General features: G+C 33.2%; 1 protein-coding gene across 1 annotated transcript in view; it reads right to left on the reverse strand.

The window, feature by feature from the left end:
* The window catches only part of g6pc1a.1 (glucose-6-phosphatase catalytic subunit 1a, tandem duplicate 1), a 210142-nt gene that overhangs the window by 115780 nt on the left and 73969 nt on the right, over window positions 1-20393 (reverse strand). The window contains exon 6 of the transcript XR_012387541.1: window positions 6500-6652. The gene's annotated coding sequence lies outside the window, so the exon portion shown is untranslated. The remainder of the gene's footprint in view (window positions 1-6499; window positions 6653-20393) is intronic.

Consider the following 20393-nt stretch of genomic DNA (forward strand, 5'->3'; position numbering starts at 1 on the left):
GTCGGCACTTCAGACGGGAGATCCAAGCGGACATAAACCCTGCAGGAGGCACAGTGGTGGCACGGCGGCAAACGCACTGTCTAGAGTCTCGGCGTACAGGTGTAACCGCATACAAATCACCATAAGCAGACATGAGCGGAAGATCCTAAAAGAGAGTGTGCAACTCTGCAAATTCTGTTGTGCTCGATCAGTGTTGTCCTTGTTATAGTTGTGTTGTACACTTCTCTGTACTCAAAGAACCAGATTGATTAGTTATGGCGATATATATATATATATATATATATATATATATATAGGGATGCATGACATAGGAAAAACTTGACATTGCAATATTTAGCTTTTCTGTGAAATAAATACTGCGATATTAATATAATTTCACCTGAGCCCGGTTTTTCAAAAGTTATCCACTAGGATTTTGGATAAGGGATTGGATCAAATCTTGAAAATGGGTTTTTCAAAAGGAAAACCGGATTACCTATTCGGATTAGATCACGTAACCTAATCTTGGTTTTGATACGGATTAAAACTTTAGATTGGGTTTTTCAGACCTTTTTTGTAGGATTTGGATCACTTTGATCCAAAAAACCTGGATTAAACTGATCCCATCAGAAGGGTGGATCTAGCGTAGATTTCATTCCCAAAATGTAATAAAAACTTAAAAATGTTATTAAATAATACTATTTTTGGATCACGCAGTATCTTACGAGATATACTATTGATTCATAAGGTTTTAATTTTATTTGTTCATCCGTCAGGCTATAGTGATTATTGGCTATAACGTATTTAGCCTGTCAGTATAGGCCTACAGCAAAATAGAAAGAGTTTGGCCTCATAAAATAATCCCTCAAACAGCTGTCAAAATTTACCAAAAACAATACATTTTATTGTCAATAATTGATATATATATTCATCACAATGGAAAATATTTTTGTTTTTAGAATATTTATTAGTGATGCATGCAATAATTACAGAATAACCAAAAAAATAATAAAAAATGCAAAGAATGGCAATCACTGATTTTAGAAATCTCTTTCAACAATTGCAAAAAGAGACTGAAAGGGCAGAAGCACAGCTTCATCTGGCAGAGGAACAACTGACTCTGACCAAACTGCAGCAAACCAAGACCAGACTCGAGATCCGCCTCCTAAAGGCTGCGCTCAGACAAGCTGCTCTCTCTTATTTACATCTATATTTGAAACTTATTATAAATAAACTCAATGTACAGTGTTGTAGACTGCTGGAAGAGGATGGGGTGGGGTTTTTCTTGTTTTTATTATTTACTATTATCATTTTATTATTTATAAAATGTTCTTAGTTTTTTATTTCAAATAAAAATAAAGTTTTATTGACCCCACACTGGCTATTCTACTTGTTGCTCTTCACACAGGCCTATCTATTTATCTACATTGTGTTTGAGCACTGGTTATCCAGATTTAGTGATCCTGAAAAGTTCCTATGCGGATCAGATTGATCCAATCCGATGTTGCTTTGAAAAACTGGCTCAAAAAGTAAGCTGGATTACGTGATCACGGATCTCAAAAACAGGATTACTAAATCCAGATCAATTTGATCCGGATTAAACTTTTTGAAAAACCGGGCCCTGATGATTAGAATAGCACCATTTGGAAAGATTTTATTTATTTAGATTTACTGAAATCAAGTCTTTTGTTATGCAGTGCACACTAAGTGATTTTAGTAGCTGTTTGAGGTGTAATTTTATCCCATTCTTCCTGTGAACAAGTCTTAAGGTGGGCAACAGTACGGGGTCTTCTTTTCTTCTTTGGTCCAGAGCGCACAATGCCCATTTCTCACAAAAAAAAATAAATAAATAAAATAAAATAAGGATTTATCCGACCACAGCACACGTCTCCACTGTGTGATGGTCCATCTCAAATGCCTTCAAGCCCAGAGAAGTCCACATTACTTCTGGACACCGTTTACACAGGGCTTTCTTTTGACACGGTACAGATTTAACTGGCATTTGTGGATATAACTATGTATTGTGGTACTTGACAAAGTTTTGTCAAAGTAGTCTGAATCATATGTGGTGATATTGCCTTAAAGATGATTATTCTTGACGTAGTGCCATTGGAGATCATGGTAATTTAGATTAGGCTTGCGCCCTTGTCATTTACGCACTGAAATTCCTCCAGATTCCTTCAATCTTATAATTATGTTAGGCACTGTTGAAGGTGAAATATCCAAACGTCTTCCTATTTTTCTTTTAGGAACATTGTTTTTAAACATTTCAATAATTTTCTCATGTATTTATTGGCAAGCTGGCGATCCTCGACCCATCTTTGCTCCAAAAGGACTAGACCTTTCTTGAATATTGCTATTGTTCCAAATCATAATTAAAATCACCTGTTGACATCACCTGTTTCAAATCACGCCATTTAACCAATTTGCCTGATCACTAGCTCTAATCTGCTCCTGTCCTAACCTTTTTTAGAATGTGTTGCAGGTTTGAATGACAGGAAAGGATGTATATTTACAAATTAAATGAAGCTGACCAGAGTAAAACAAAATATTTTGTGTTTATATTGTCTGCAATGAAACTCAAGTCAAAGTAAATTTGGAAATCACTACTTTTTTTTTTATTTGCGCTTTTCCATACTGCCCCAACTTTTTTCTGATTTGGAGTTGTAGTTATGGTGGAGCAAATATAGTTGTCGTCTTATTTGATTAAATTTAAATCTAAAAAATCTGTAAGAACATGTTCCTTAAAGATATTTTGTTAGCTGGATACACTAATCATTATATTCTCTAAACAGAACTGAGTCACAGTTATAACATTTATGTTTAAACTATATGTCTGCTAGTTATTTTATTTAGAAAATGTGAGGTAAACTATTATGAATGGCAATAAAAGTCATGTAAAACGGTATTAAAACCCAACTGGTAACATTTAACACTGAATAAAGCACATAATCAACATGTAAGGTGATCATTGTCGTAGTGGTTTATGCTGTTTAGCTGCGATGTCACTGAAATCGAAACGGTTTCCAAAAGAGAAACTTTTCTGAATTGCAGAAATGAATGATTAGGCCAAAAACTCATTTTAACAAGACAAATTTTGACCACATTTCACAGCATCACTATAGTTAGTTTGTACACAAACAAACAAAATGTTTTCAAAACAGCACTACTTAAAGTGCTAATTAATGCTAACAGACTCAAAAGTATCTGCAGAATAAACACAAAAATTGTATTGCTGTTTGTTCAAACTACATATTTAAAATGATTTGAAACATCCAACACAGGCTCATTGTGGATACGTACCCCTGTCTAGATATCTGCAGAGCACAAATTATGTAGCCAGAGGTCCGGCTGCATTGCATCCTTTAAACGCTATGGGGCACTGACGGCTTCTGTTCTTTACCTTCGTACGGATGGCTTTTACGGTGTTATAAGTTTGTCCAACAGCTCGCCGCATATGCCGACAGTTGAGACATGGAGCTGAGATGACCGCAACGACAAGGTTCGAGCCCAGCAAAGAAAAGCAGAAAGCAGATAAAACAAAAGGCAAAAATAAATAAATAAATAAATAAATAAAGAACAACCTGAAAAACAAGGTGAAATCACGTGGCCGCAAATGATTATCTTTTTCTAGAACCCTTTTAAAAACACTACTGGTTGGGTTTACGGAAGGAGGTAGGTGGGTCAGTTGGTCAGTCGACAGCAAGCTGGCCTGGTCGGCTGAAATGTATATTGTGTCCTCTGGATTTATGTGAGAGGAGAACATTTGAGAGAATCAAAAAGTGTACACAGCGACCTCTGGTGGACTTACAAAAACTGCAAGTAGGCGTACTTCCGGTTACGTATTTCGCTTTACCCAGAAATGTAGACCTGGGTGTGTATCCATAAAGAGACAACGCAATTTTTGATTCTTTGGGGGGTGACAACCTAAATGTTTTATGTTCCATGCACTTAAATTTATAAAAACTAATAAGTGAACTTAATTCATTCATGTTTTCCCAACACAAATCATTTGTTTACACACAAATTTAATTGTTAAAACATTTTTACACAGAAAATTAGCCAATCAGAATCACGTATTTCAGAGATCTTCAAAAATATACATCGTTATACGAAAGCAAATAAGGCGTACTTCCGGTTACGTATTTCGCTGTCCCCAGAAATGTAGACCTGGGTGTGTATCCATAATGAGACAACGCAATTTTTGATTCTTTGGGGGGTGACAACCTAAATGTTTTATGTTTCATGCAATTAAATTTATAAAAACTAGTAAGTGAACTTAATTCATTCATGTTTTCCCAACACAAATCAATTGTTTGCAGATTTAATTGTTAAAACATATTTTACACAGAAAATTAGCCAATCAGAATCAAGTATTTCAGAGATCTTCAAAAATATACATCGTTATACGAAAGCAAATACATCCATATCATTCTCACACAGTCGAGAACATCATTGAACGGCCGAAAACTCTGAAACAATAACTTTTCAACACACACAAACACACAGCAAAAGCATTGTGCTGTGCTTAAGAAGAGTTTGTATTCGCCTTGGCGTCTTTATTTATTTTGGTGTAGGTGCTGTGGGTGGGTGGATCGTCTGGCTATGTTTGTGCTGTGTCTCTTTTTTGTTTGGTGTATTTAAAGAGACTCAACATTCCAACTTTTTCCTTTTTTTTTCCTCCGCTCAGTCTTGAAGCAGCAGTAAGGTGTGGGTTCTGGCATAGTTTTAAGCTGACTGTAGCATCACAACGTACTTGGTAGGTATGACGGAAATATGGCCCTTCTGTGTTTTTAATTGTGCGTTTATGCATGTGTGTGTGTGTGTGTGTGTGAGAGAGAGAGAGAGAGAGACGTACTTCCTGTCTACATTTCTCCAGCCCACTTAGACAGTGAGGGAATCTGGGCGGACTGCAGGCCACATGACATTTCTGAGCTCTGGCAGAGTGATGTGTTCAGTACTTCCCTCCCTCCCTCCGCCGCTCTTCAAAGCTTCAACATGTCATCTCCCACCACAAAAACAGAGGTGGGAAGACTCACTGGCGCTACCGCTGCCTCAGGGTGTCTGGCGCTAAAGCCGCCTGCAAATACAGCAGGCAGCGGAGGAGGGGAAGAAATGTACCGTATGTATTAAACAAGCCTCGTAAAGTCAACGGCATCAAAACTGTGTGTGTGCGTGCGTGTGAGCCGTAGCCATAGCCATCAGGTAGAGTTATGAAATTCAGGTGCATTTGTGAGAACATTGTGGAGGGTAACCTATTATCCTAAATAAGACCGAATGAAATGTATACTAGTCGGAACATCGTTTTTACCCTTAGATGGATGTTATTGTACACTACAGACGTTTGGAATAAGTTTGTGAAAATGTTTACCACACTGAACAAAAAAATATCCGGAAATTAGAAGCTTTCTGTATTTTGTGATTCACGTGTTTATTCATGCTTTTGAATTGCAATATAAGGACCTAAATCTATCTTCCAACAACTTTTAACCTTGAAAAGTTGCAAAAAGTGAAAGTATTGTCTGGGTTGGTGTTGTATATTATGCTACAAAAACCTTGTAATAAACTGAAAGCATATTGTCAGTCATTTTACAGACTTATTTATTGATATTATTTCTTATACGTTATATTATTTCAACCTACTAAAATGTTTGTTAAATTGTAAAGTTGAATTTTCAACATTAAAAGTCGACAAAGCAGAGATCAACATCCCATAATGCAATTCACACCCATAAATAGACGGGAAAAAAACTTGTAAAATAAAAACATATGGAATTTCTTTTACAGTGTAACATGTCAAATTTCTAAAGTACTACAAAATGGTAATACTTTAATTTTTTACAGTTTACTTACTTCAGTCCGATTAGCTTTCTGTATTTTGTGATTCATGTGTTTACTTCTGCCTTTGAATTGCATTATGAGGACCTTGATCTATCTTTCAACAACTTTTAACCTTGACAAGTTGCAAAAGGTGAATTTTATTGACATTTTTAATAGTTTGAAGTGATTTATTGTCTGGGTTGGTGTTGTATATCATGCTACAAAAACCTTTTATTAAACTGTATTAAACTGCCATCATATTTTCAGTCATTTTACAGACTTATTTCTCGTTATTATTTCTTATACGTTATATCATTTCAAACTACTAAAATGTCAATAAAAGTCACTTTGTTAAATTGTAAACTTGAATTTCCAACATTAAAAGTCGACAAAGCAGAGATCAACATCCCGTAATGCAATTAACAACCGCAAATAGACGGGGAAAAAAAATTGTAAAATAAAAACATTCATTCATTCATTCATTCCTTCATTCATTTTCTTGTTGGCTTAATCCCTTTATTAATCCGGGGTCGCCACAGCGGAATGAACCGCCAACTTATCTAGTAAGTTTTTAACGCAGCGGATGCCCTTCCAGCCGCAACCCATCTTTGGGAAACATCCTTACACACATTCACACACACACTCATACACTATAGACAATTTAGCCAACCCAATTCACCTGTACGGCATGTCTTTGGACTGTGGGGGTAACCGGAGCATCCGGAGGAAACCCACGCGAAGGCAGGGAGAACATGCAAACTCCACACAGAAACGCCAACTGAGCCGAGGTTCGAACCAGCGACCCAGCGACCTTCTTGCTGTGAGGCGACAGCACTACCTACTGCGCCACTACCTCACCCGACATAAAAACATGTGGAATTTCTTTTACAGTGAAACATGTCAAATTCGGAAAGTTCTACAAAATGTTAATACTTAATTTTTTACACTTTACATGCCTGTACTGCACTTCAATAATGCCACTAACATAGAAATACCCCACATTTCATAATTCTATTTCTGTTTAATTCGATAATGACTTCAGTCCGATTAGCTTTCTATATTTTATGATTCATGCGTTTCCTTCTGCTTTTGAATTGCATTATGAGGACCTTGATCTATCTTTCAACAACTTTTGACCTTGAAAAGTTGCAAAAAGTGACTTTTATTGACATTTTTAATAGTTTAAAGTGATACAGTATATTGTCTGGGTTGGTGTTGTATATCATATATCATGCTACAAAAACCTTGTATTAAACTGCCATCATATTTTTAGTTATTTTACAGACTTATTTCCCGTTATTATTTCTTATACGTTATATAATTTCAAACTACTAAAATGTCAATAAAAGTCACTTTGTTAAATTGTAAACTTGAATTTCCAACATTAAAAGTCGACAAAGCAGAGATCAACATACCGTAATGCAATTAACAACCGTAAATAGACGGAAAAAAAAATTGTAAAATAAAAACATTCATACATTCATTCATTCATTCATTCATTCATTCATTCATTCATTCATTTTCTTGTCGGCTTAGTCCCTTTATTAATCCGGGGTCGCCACAGCGGAATGAACCGCCAACTTATCTAGTAAGTTTTTAACGCAGCGGATGCCCTTCCAGCGGCAACCCATCTTTGGGAAACATCCTTACACACATTCACACACACACTCATACACTACAGACAATTTAGCCAACCCAATTCACCTGTACTGCATGTCTTTGGACTGTGGGGGTAACCAGAGCATCCGGAGGAAACCCACACAAAGGCAGGGAGAACATGCAAACTCCACACAGAAACGCCAACTGAGCCGAGGTTCGAACCAGCAACCCAGCGACCTTCTTGCTGTGAGGCGACAGCACTACCTACTGCGCCACTGCCTCACCCGACATAAAAACATGTGGAATTTCTTTTACAGTGAAACATGTCAAATTCGGAAAGTTCTACAAAATGTTAATACTTAATTTTTTACACTTTACATGCCTGTACTGCACTTCAATAATGCCACTAACATAGAAATACCCCACATTTCATAATTCTATTTCTGTTTAATTCGATAATGACTTCAGTCCGATTAGCTTTCTTTATTTTATGATTCATGCGTTTCCTTCTGCTTTTGAATTGCATTATGAGGACCTTGATCTATCTTTCAACAACTTTTGACCTTGAAAAGTTGCAAAAAGTGACTTTTATTGACATTTTTAATAGTTTAAAGTGATACAGTATATTGTCTGGGTTGGTGTTGTATATCATATATCATGCTACAAAAACCTTGTATTAAACTGCCATCATATTTTTAGTTATTTTACAGACTTATTTCCCGTTATTATTTCTTATACGTTATATAATTTCAAACTACTAAAATGTCAATAAAAGTCACTTTGTTAAATTGTAAACTTGAATTTCCAACATTAAAAGTCGACAAAGCAGAGATCAACATCCCGTAATGCAATTAACAACCGTAAATAGACGGAAAAAAAAATTGTAAAATAAAAACATTCATACATTCATTCATTCATTCATTCATTCATTCATTCATTTTCTTGTTGGCTTAGTCCCTTTATTAATCCGGGGTCGCCACAGCGGAATGAACCGCCAACTTATCTAGCAAGTTTTTTACACAGCGGATGCCCTTCCAGCCGCAACCCATCTTTGGGAAACATCCATACACACATTCACACACACACTCAGACACTACAGACAATTTAGCCAACCCAATTCAATTGGGAAACATCCATACACACATTCACACACACACTCAGACACTACAGACAATTTAGCCAACCCAATTCACCTGTACGGCATGTCTTTGGACTGTGGGGGTAACCGGAGCATCCGGAGGAAACCCACGCGAAGGCAGGGAGAACATGCAAACTCCACACAGAAACGCCAACTGAGCCGAGGTTCGAACCAGCAACCCAGCGACCTTCTTGCTGTGAGGCAACAGCACTACCTACTGCGCCACTACCTCACCCAAAATAAAAACATGTGGAATTTATTTTACAGTAAAACATGTCAAATTCGGAAAGTTCTACAAAATGGTAATACTTTTTACAGTTTACATGCCTGTACTGCACTTTAATAATGCCACTAACATAGAAATACTCCACATGTCATAATTCTATTTCTGTTTAGTTCGATAATGACTTCAGTCCGATTAGCTTTCTATATTTTATGTTTCATGTGTTAACTTCTGCTTTTGAATTGCATTATGAGGACCTTGATCTATCTTTCAACAACTTTTGACCTTGAAAAGTTGCAAAAAGTTACTTTTATTGACATTTTTAAGTTTAAAATGATATATTGTCTGGGTTGAGGTTGTATATCATGCTACAAAAACCTTGTAATAAACTGCTATCATATTTTCAGTTATTTTACAGACTTCTTCTCTTTATTTCTTATATGTTATATCATTTCAAACTACTAAAATGTCAATAAAAGTAACTTTGTTAAATTGTAAAGTTGAAATTTCAACATTAAAAGTCGACAAAGCAGAGATCAACATCCCATAATGCAATTAACAGCCGTAAATAAAAGGAAGACATGGAAACTAACAGTTGTTAAACATATTTTATTTTTACTGTGTATATTTCATAAACGATATACATGTTTTGAAATATTATTCGAAATTAAAATAACTTTTTTAATATGTTAATTGTTACTTCATAATTATTCATTATTATTATTATTATAATTTAATTATTAGAGCTTTATTACTTCAAAAGTTTTATAATCCTCATTACATAAAAATATTCTTAAAACTTTGCTGATAAAAATTTTGGGGAAACCATGATTCAATGCAGATTAAAAGTTTGTGGTGAAATCTAAATTATTCACAATTGGTCAAAAATATATGAAAATTTCTATTTAAATGAAATTCTGTATTATTTCTAACTTTTTTTAAACATCAAAGAATTCTGAAAAAATCTGATATAGGGTCAAAAATGTACAAAAACAGCAACAAATAACAATAATACACAGATTTTTTAATTGTTGTTGTTCTTTTACATTTGTACTAATATTATGGGCATTTATTAACTTTTCAACTCTGTTGTACGAGAAAATATATATGTTACTGGCAATGTGTGATATCCGGCTATATGCCTAGGAAATATATATACAAAGGGTGTCCAAACTCGGTCCAGGAGGGCTGGTGTCCTGGAGAGTTTAGCTCCAACCCTAATCAAACACACCTGAACCAGCTAATCAAGGTCTTAATAGATATACTAGAAACTTCCAGGCAGGTGTGTTAAAGCAAGTTGGAGCTAAACTCAGCAGGACACCGGCCCTCCTGAATTGAGTTTGGACACCCCTGGTATAGAATGCCTAAAATCGAATGTCAAAGAATAAAATGATTGCTATTTGCTACTTTATACATTGTCTAGGCATATAGTGTGCAAACTATGTATGTTGGCGGTGATGCTTTGGTCATTGTTTGATGATGGCAATCAAAGCATGTGAGTGTTGAACGTCACTGTAAGACAGCGTAGTGCGTGTGAGGTTCAACTACCACATCACAGACAACATTGTAACAAATACTTCAATCTCAGTTCCGCTGCCGTTGTTATTCCAAACATTATATGCTTTATTTCACTTTAAAATATGTAATGATCAATGAAGTTTTTTTGTTATTGTTGTGTTTTTCTGACACTTAACCTAAATGAAACGTGTCATTCTATAGAATACAGAGGAATTGTATTGAATAAGTATGCAAAATCTTTACAAAAAAAACTGATATTTCATACTTTGCCTAAAACCATTAGGCAATCTATACATTTCCTAGGCAATCTATACAATACTGGGATTTCAAACATGGCCGGTAACACATATATTATCATACACTTTGAAACCTGTCTTATAATGAAAGAAAAAAGAAATTGGTGTTTAAGAGTGTGTCTATATATTATCCGAAAGTTCTCAAAATGATGCATAGTTTTAAAGGTTACTTACTTGCTCCACCCCCTTGTTAAAGTAGAGACAAGTGAAGTATTATTTGCTGTATTTCATGAAATGGCTATATAATTGTTCGACATATGACATGTATATGTAAAATGACAGCGTATAAATCAAATATTAATCTGTGACATACATGCAGGCTTAATATAATAGACTAAACAGTCCATAGCAACATCCACCCAGCAGCAAGGCAAACACTGCAACAATATATAGGTAACACTAGTCACTAACACTGAAATCAGTAACTGGTAACTGCAGCTTACTGTTGTCAAAAATATTTTAGGTCATTATGTTTTAATAATCCTTTGTCGCACATTAGAAGTACACTTATTTCAGCAAAAAGGTTATTCAGTGTAATGGTCAGGACTTTAATCTTAGTTAATACAGCTTTAAAAAATAGATATAAGTAAATTTTTCTCCTTGTTCGACAAGTGTTGGTTATGCCTATTGTTGATTATATCTATTGTTTTTCTTATGTACTAAGTATTTTTGTATTGAACATGTAGTGTCTTTCTGTGTAGCAGTGATCTGATGTTGTTTTTTACATTCTTTTAAAACTTGTTTTATTAAACTCTTTTAAAACCATTTTAAGGACATTTGTTAATCAGAAATTGGGAGGAAATATACAGGGGGGCTAATAATTTAAGAGGGTTAATTATTCTGACTAATTAATTTGTTTGTTCTGTACACTATCGAAAAAATATATATATATCTTAAAGGGGCTAATAATATTGAACTTAAAATGTTTCTTAAAAAAAATTAAAAACTGCTTTTATTCTCGCTAAAATAAAACAAATAAGACTTTTTCCAGAAGAAAAAAATATTAACAGACATACTGTGAAAATTTCCTTTCTCTGTTAAACATATATATATATATATATATATATATATATATATATATATATATATATATATATATATATATATATATATATATATAGTATTTAAGGAAAACCTTAAACTGCTTTATTTTGTGACAACATGAGAAAATCAACAAGCCAGAATCAACAAAAAAAGCCAGATTACAATTTGCTAAATTACACTGGGAAAAAGAATAATTGTTGGAGACATGTCCTGTGGTCTGATGAAACTAAGATTGAACTGTTTGGCCATAATGACCAGTGTTACATTTGGAGGACAAAGAGGAACGCTTACAAGCCTAGGAACACCATCCCATCTGTGAAGTATGGGGGCGTCAGCATCATGTTGTGGGGCTGCACATGAGGGACTGGTCCACTTCACAGTATAGATGGCATCATGAAGAAAGAACATTATGTTGAAATACTGAAGCAACATGTCAAGACATCAGCCAGGAAATTAAAACTTGGCCACAAATGGGTCTTCTAAGCAGACCATGATCCTAAGCATACGGCCAAATTAGTTAAAATGTGCTTAAAGGACAACAGATTAAATGTTTTGGAGTGGCCATCACAAAGCCCTGATCTCAATCCTATAAAAAATTTGTGGGCAGAGTTGAAAAAGCTTGTGCGAGCAAGACAGCCAACAAATCTGACTCAGTTACACCAATTCTGTCAGGAGGAATGTGAAATTCCTTCAAACTATTGTACGAAGCTTGTGGAAGGATACGCAAAACATTTGACCAAAGTTATACAGTTTAAAAGCAAAGCTAAAAAAAACAAGGAAATGTATGTAAATTTTTGACTGTCTAGAAATTAATAAAAAATACAAAAATTGGTCCCACTTACCATAACTAATATGTACTTACACAGGAATTTATAGTTTGTTACAATGTACTTATTGTGTTAATACATATATTTACTGTGTACTTATGCTTGATTAAATACACGTGCATCTGTAATTAACTTTTGTAATTACATTTTTAAATACACTGTTGACCATCCCTTACACTTTAACCCACCCTTAAACCTACCCATACCATCAAACCTGTTCATAACCCAACCTCTATCCCAACTCATATGCACCACAAGTGTTCTTGAATACATTATAAACACAGTAAGTACATTGTATTTATTTTTTAATGTAAGAAAATAGTAGTTAAGGCCACTTAATATAAAGTAGGACCAAAAAATTATCTCATTATTCTGGCATTTAGCAAATGTAAATCACTTAGGTAATCCTAACAGATCTAAAACAGTATCAGTATGATTTACCTTTAGACATTTTTTGTTTATATTTTATGTTTACGTTCCTTTTTTTAGAGTGTATGTAAACTTCTGGTTTCAATTGTATATACACTCACACACACAGTACAAAGTAAAAGTTTTAGGCCACTAGTAATTTCGCCCAAATTTCGGTTATTTCTATATTTTTCTGTAGTATGTCAATTCGAAAAATCAATTATTTTTATAATTAATTGTAATTATGGAGGGATTATTGTCTGACAACAGCCAATCATCAACACACAGATCTGATCTGATCATTATCCAGTCTCTCTTGAATGACATGACGAAACAGAACAGAGACAAAATAAATCCAGAAGAACTTTGGCAACATCTCAATGCTTCAAAAACTCTTTATTTTTTAAATTTTACAGCATTTTTACACACGTGCCTAAAACTTTCAACAGTACTGTAGCTTTGCAGGTAGGTATTTAAATAGTATAAAGTAAAATACAGCCTTATTGACTGGCTACATATTTGTATAGTTCACTACTTTGATAACTGTCATTTTAAAGTCAAATATGAAAGCCCCATTTACATATGTGACTCTATAGCAAACTATACAAATATGCAGCCAGTCAAAAGTCATTCTACTCAAAGCAAGAATATAAAAGGAGAACATCCTCATATATCTAAATCAATGACATACATGCAGACTTAATATAAGCGCTGCTGTCTGGTACTAACTGTATTAAAGCACACCAGATCTCATAATTACAGAGGAGGCCAAAAACACACACGAGGCATACGTCAAATCATAATCTATTCTGACATGACTGACACAATGCCACACTGTGAATTGATTACCATTTTCCCTGCAGGTCGCGCTCAAAGTTTACCCATAATACACTTGGCTTTGCACCTCTGTGGTTTCAACTGGCCGAAAGACAAAGCAAGCAAGCCTGACCATGCAAAGCAAAGCATTACAGGGTGTTCTGGGCTTCACTGCCACAAAACTGAACTGAAATGGAAGGGAAGAAAGCATTATGTGCGCAGTTGTAATTTCAAACTGCTGAAAGGAAACAATGTCAGAACATAACCATGATAACAAGTTTGCAGGCTTGGTTTCTGGATGATCAGCTGTCGGATACATACAAGCCTATCCAGGCTAATTTTAAGTCTGTTGAATATGGTAAATAAATGCTTGTGATGACCATTATGTTGTTGGCAAGAGAGCTCAGACTTAATTACACAGCGTACGAGTGTTTATATCAGCGCATGTGGGTTATTGTTTATGAGGGACCCACATCAACACACAAGGTCTGTGAGAAAATGTCATTGTGTCCATGACTGATGTTTGTTTGACTTGGCAGTAGTTCAACGTAGAAAATGCTGGTTGGCATCTAATAAACGGGTAGGGCAAATAACGTATATTACTAAAATGACTCAAAATAACAAAAATAAATGTATGTGCTTCTATAACGAGTAAAACTATTTTAACTATAATATATTAAGTATTACTTATATATTAAGTATAAAGCAGTATGTTGTGTAATACAGTAACTTTTTTTTGTTCATACATATACAGAAAATTAGATTTGTATAAAATGATTTGTATGATAAAAATTAAAAACCTATTTTTATCAATAAATTAACTGTTTTATCCATGTGTCCATCTGTATATAATGTATATTTATGTATAATTCATTCATTCATTCATTTTTCTTCGACTTAATCTCTATTTCAGAGGTCGCCACAGCGGAATGAACCATCAACTATTCTAGCATTTGTTTTACACAGAGGAACCCCTTCCAGCCGCAACCCAGTACTGGGAAATACCAAAACACACTCATTCACACTAAGCATAATTTAATTAATTTAATTCACTTGTATCACATGTCTTTGGACTGTGGGGAGCCGGAGAAAACCCGGGTCAACACGGGGAGAACATGCCAACTGGCCAAGCCGGAACTCTATATATATATATATATATATATATATATATATATATATATATATATATATATATATATATATATATATATATATATATGTGTGTGTGTGTGTGTGTGTGTGTGTGTGTGTGTGTGTGTGTGTGTGTGTGTGTGTGTATGTGTGTGAGTGAGTGTGTGTGTATAATTTATTTTATTTATACATTTCTTTATTTTATTTTATATATTCATGTACAATTATATAACATGATTATTTCATCCTAATTATTATTTAATAACAAAATATTTTCAAATAAATTATACTAAATCATTTAACAATTGGTAAATGTAACACTTATGTTAAAATGAGCATATCAAACAGAACCATTTGAGCAACACTAAGGCTGGAAATACATACATATGCAATATATTAGTCAAATTATTTATAACTAATATAAAGTCTTAAATAGTCCCACGTGAAATCTGTGTGCACTGAAATGCACAGATTTCCACAGATTTATTTAGCCCATCATTGAGTTTAGTTCCATATGTAAATATGTGGAACTAATATATTTAATCAGTTTTTAGATTAATTTTAGTAATATTTTTAAGAAATATGCAAATTTGTATTTGATTTATTCACATACAGTGTGTAAACTAATGTTTCCTGTATATTAGTAGTGCTTTGTTTACCTAAAAAGTGGATCTAATAGGATTTGCATCATAAATCTTAAAAAAAAAAAAAAAAAAAGTTTGAAAGTTTTTAATTTTTCATTTCTTGACTTACGTGTTCAGCTAACATACTCTTCAAATTATTCAGTATAAATACCAAAAAAATATGTGCAGAATCTGTCTGGCCCTGGTCATACACACTCACACATTAAAAACCAATATATATATATATATATATATATATATATATATATATATATATATATATATATATATATATATATATATATATATATATATATATATATATATATATATATATAAGTAATAGCATTAGTAATAATATACATATTATTATATATACACTATTTCATAAAAATGTTTGTTTTTATTGTAACAGCTCAAAATTTGGTAAGTACTTATGGATAAGATTGTATGCTTACAGTACACTAGAGTGTAAATCTATAATATGAAATATTTCATTGAAGGGAAGCGTTTCCCAGGCACCACAGCATGTATTTTTGTGCTTTAAGACATAAGCTGTATTCTCTCGCGACAACAAAAATTCAAATAAAAAAAATTGCCAGCTTTCTCATAGGACTTGCAGGTTTTCTGATTAATTCTGGTGAAACTGTGAGAAATGAGAGGAGGAAAAAAAATGTTATAGCCTCAAAGTCCCTTTCTGCTCTTCTTGTAAGCCACAAAATGTGCCATGGGCTTCAAAATCAAAGAAAGGAAAAAAAAAGACATGAGGAACATGAGAATCAGGCCTTTGGGATCAAATATGCAATACAACACGTTTTCTCTCACTGACAATTTATAGCTCTGCGCGAGTCTGGATGTTACGCCCGCTATTGTGACTTTCTAAGACTTTATTTCAGTCTGTCTGCGCCATGCTAACGACCAGAACGTTATATAACATGGTGCTGAGAGGATTTTGGCACTATTATCTGACACACAACATCATGTACTTAGTGTTTATCCATATGGGCTGAAACACAAAAAGCAGTTACTGGTATGAAACTACATGGAGCTAGAATTGGTTTCAACCTGGAAAAGTGCTGATGATGTACTACATCAACACTCATCACATTTTAGCCTCTTTTTTTATGTTCGACCTGTGATTGTGAAAGGACAAAGACATGCTGACACTATGGAATCATACACCAACCATATATAAGCCACACACACACACACTACTGTACTACTAAATATGTTAAACTAAGCAACAGAAATGCCAATGTCTACTTGTTTTCTAACAAAACACATTGATTTTATGGAGATGGTCCAAACATGAACGGCCGATATATCAAAATGTTGGGCTGGTGCCACTGTTGTCACAGAAGAAGCTTGACTAGGAATTAAATGAGCATTCATGCTTTAGCCAAAGGTAATCATGTTCAAATCCGAATTTCTTTTAAAACTCCAAACCCATTTACTTAATGTTTATGCAAGATAATGATTGGTTATTACGAGAGTGAAAGGATATATTAAATGTGAGATTAAAGTCAAGTTACTGTTGGTAAACAGAGCATGACATGCTAAGAAAGAGATCTGTCAGGATGGTTTGATTTTTTACAAATGAAACAAGACTGCCATCTAATGGCAAAATGAGAATCTGTCATCAATGCTCAGCAACATTTGTAAGGGGTTGCTTAAATGGCAATTTGTAGGCATGTTTTAGATGTAGGTATTGTGTTTTTAAAAATTATTTATTTCAACTTTTAGAATTACTTCATGATAAACACAAAATTTAATGCACATAAATAATAAAATGCACTTATAATATACTGGTTATCTTAAAAATACAGGTTACCGTTCTGTTGTTCTGTCATAGGTTATTATTTTTACGTATTGTATTTTATATGCATTGTTGTATTAGGGGTTTTTCACTCTCTCTCTCTCTCTCTCTCTCTCTCTCTCTATGTTATAGTTATGTAAAATGCAAAAAGCATGTAAATAAAGGTTAAAAAGTAATACTGGTTGCCTTAAATTTTTAGGTTGAATTGACCTTATAAATGAGTTTATTTACTTTAAACTGACTTAAAAGAACTTGTATAATAATTAAAAAAAAGTTAGAAACACAATAAACTTGGTTAAAGTGGTTATTAACATAATATGTTGTCATCACTTACTGATTATATCATTTTTTACAGAGCGCACACACTTAACGGTTTATCATTAAGGGCTTAATTTGCATGTGGTGGCATGAAATGTACTTCACTGCCATTGAAAAGAGTTATATGTTGATTAGTTTAAACGTAATACAGTGGTTCAAAAAAAAATTGAAGCTTTTCCACACAAAAATAAAAAACAAAACAAGAAAAAAAAAGTGTCTTCAAAATCTAACAAACTTAACAAAACACACAATTCTTGAAAAAATATATGCCGTTTAGAAAAATTGACATTATACAACAGCACCTGCGGTGAGATTTATCCACCAAACAAATATCAGTATTAAAGCCTTTGAACTTTCAGCCTCTGAAAGTTCCAATAGACCATTTCAATGTGGTCATGTAATTGGCCCATGAATATTTTTCCTGCTTGTTATCAAACTATTTCATTACTGTAAGAAGAGGCAATTCAATCATAATTAAATGTTAAAACAGTAATCATAACCTTATTTATGAATATGTGGCTGTTTTTGGATTCTGGAAAGTTATAGAAATTAAAAATGTAAAACAGGAAATACATTGGGACCATTGTTTTTGTTTACATCCCTCAAAACTGTCTATATATATTTAAAAAACGTATGATTTTTAGTTCATGAGTTGGACTGTGGGGCTCAAAACATAAGCAAATTAAAATATAAAAATGGGCATAGTACTGAACCCTGTGGGACTCCAGTATAGTGAGTATTGCTAAATGTATTCGGAGCATTTTAAAGAGGTTGCTGAAGGGCAAATTTGTACAGAGAGCTACATTTGCATATGACCTGACATGCACTATGTCTGCTAAATGTCATTGCGCCATGTCTGCTTAATGCAACGGTTCACAATTTGCTCTTTTTTACAGTTGATAATTTAAGCGCTTACAACTTTTTTTTGAAAGTCCTTAAAAATTTAAGTATAACATACAAAAACAATATAAACAAATAGAATGAACTGACAACTATGGAACTATTGTGATTTACACTTTCAACTTTCAAACACATACGACAAATAATGCTGTAAAACACTTAATACACAAATACACTTCATTAAAAAATGGACACATGGACATCGCATATATGCTATATAACTGCAGGTTAACTATGTGTATATATATATATATATATATATATATATATATATATATATATATATATATATATAAAACTTTATTTAACTTTATATAAAGTTATATAATATATAATAACTTTAACTGTTAAAACTATTTGTAACTAGTTAATAAGTTAAAGCTATTACTATGGCCAGACAGATTCTGCGGAAAATTTTGGCTATTTCTGCACAGAATAGGGTATAATGGGAAGTATGCTAAAGGACTTTTAGTTTGCTAGTAACCTGGGTTAAGCGTTTCCGGTGAACTGTACCATTGCAAAATTGGCACGTTTAAGGTTTGTTTTCTTTAAAAATCAGCGATCTCCGTGGCTGAGTGATATCCGACATAAATAGGTATTAGATTGTGCAAGAAACACTGCATTAATTTACATTTTCCCTGCTATGTCTTTATAATTTGAGCATTTATTTTAACCTAGTAATGGAGCTTCTGCGATAGGTTGCCGATTCTGACGGGCGTGTGTGAGTAAATGGCTTTTTTGTCTCGTTTTACGCTTGAGCAACTAAATGAATGCTATATGTCAATGTCTTCTTAACTGATTTTATTTTATTTACCTTACAACAACGATGCTGCAAAGAAACTATATAAAATGGAAAGAAGTCACATTAACCGTTCACTGGAAGTTTAACGGTATGGGAAGAAACTGTAGTTCGGCATATACCCTATTTTGTAAAAAATTTGCGGATTTATACAAAATGGTTTTGGGAGTATTGTAACTAAAAACTTAGTTTATGAAATAAAAAATAATAACTTTTTAACTTTAATGTTTCTAATGCAAATCCAATTAGATCCACTTATTTGCTTAACAAAGCAATTCTTTTATATATCTACTAAAAGACAGAAAATATTACTTTAGAAACTGTATTGTACATAAATCGTATGAACATTTTCATATTAGTTAATAATATTACTGAAATTAATTTAAAAACTGAATACATTTAAAGTGAACAGTTTTACACAAGTAAATATATAGACTCAGTGATGGGTTGACTAGAAATCTGAGGATTAATTTGATTTAATACAATATTGTGCACCTTTTTTTAAAGCTGAAATGATTTTTGAATTTTGAAACAATAATTATTGTAAAAAGCACTATACAAATAAATGTAAATTCAAATAAATTAATAAAAACTTCAACTGCTTTGGAGTCTAAGTGTTTTTTTGCTCCCTTTTGAAAGTTTCTAACAATGTATCCCATTACTATGAGTTCCTAAATTACCTGCTATGCCATTTTGCGGAAACCACAAAGAGGCCTAGTATTAGGTCTGTCACGATATCTATTTGTTGTTGTACGATACATTGCAGCAAAATATATTGCGATAAATGATATTATTTTCATATTATTAAATATTATTAAATTATTAAAACCATTTCATGCCAGTCATTATATAATGCCAAAACAACAACATTAAAGCATCATAATGCAAGTACACCCTTCAAAAAAACGCATTATATCATATTCCTATTTCATTCTATATTAATATTATCATATTTCATTTGATTAGTCATTTAAAAAATTTTATGATTAGACATTTGAATGAGAATGTGAAAACATATCCTAAATAAATAATAATAATAAATGTTAACCAAAAAAAGTGCAAGACACCCACATGGAAATATACTATAGTACTTACTGACACCTCCAATAGAGATAAAGATGTTGCGCATCAGCTAAAA

Source organism: Danio rerio, chromosome 12 (assembly GCF_049306965.1).
Source record: "Danio rerio strain Tuebingen ecotype United States chromosome 12, GRCz12tu, whole genome shotgun sequence".
In the NCBI taxonomy this organism is placed as follows: domain Eukaryota; kingdom Metazoa; phylum Chordata; class Actinopteri; order Cypriniformes; family Danionidae; genus Danio; species Danio rerio.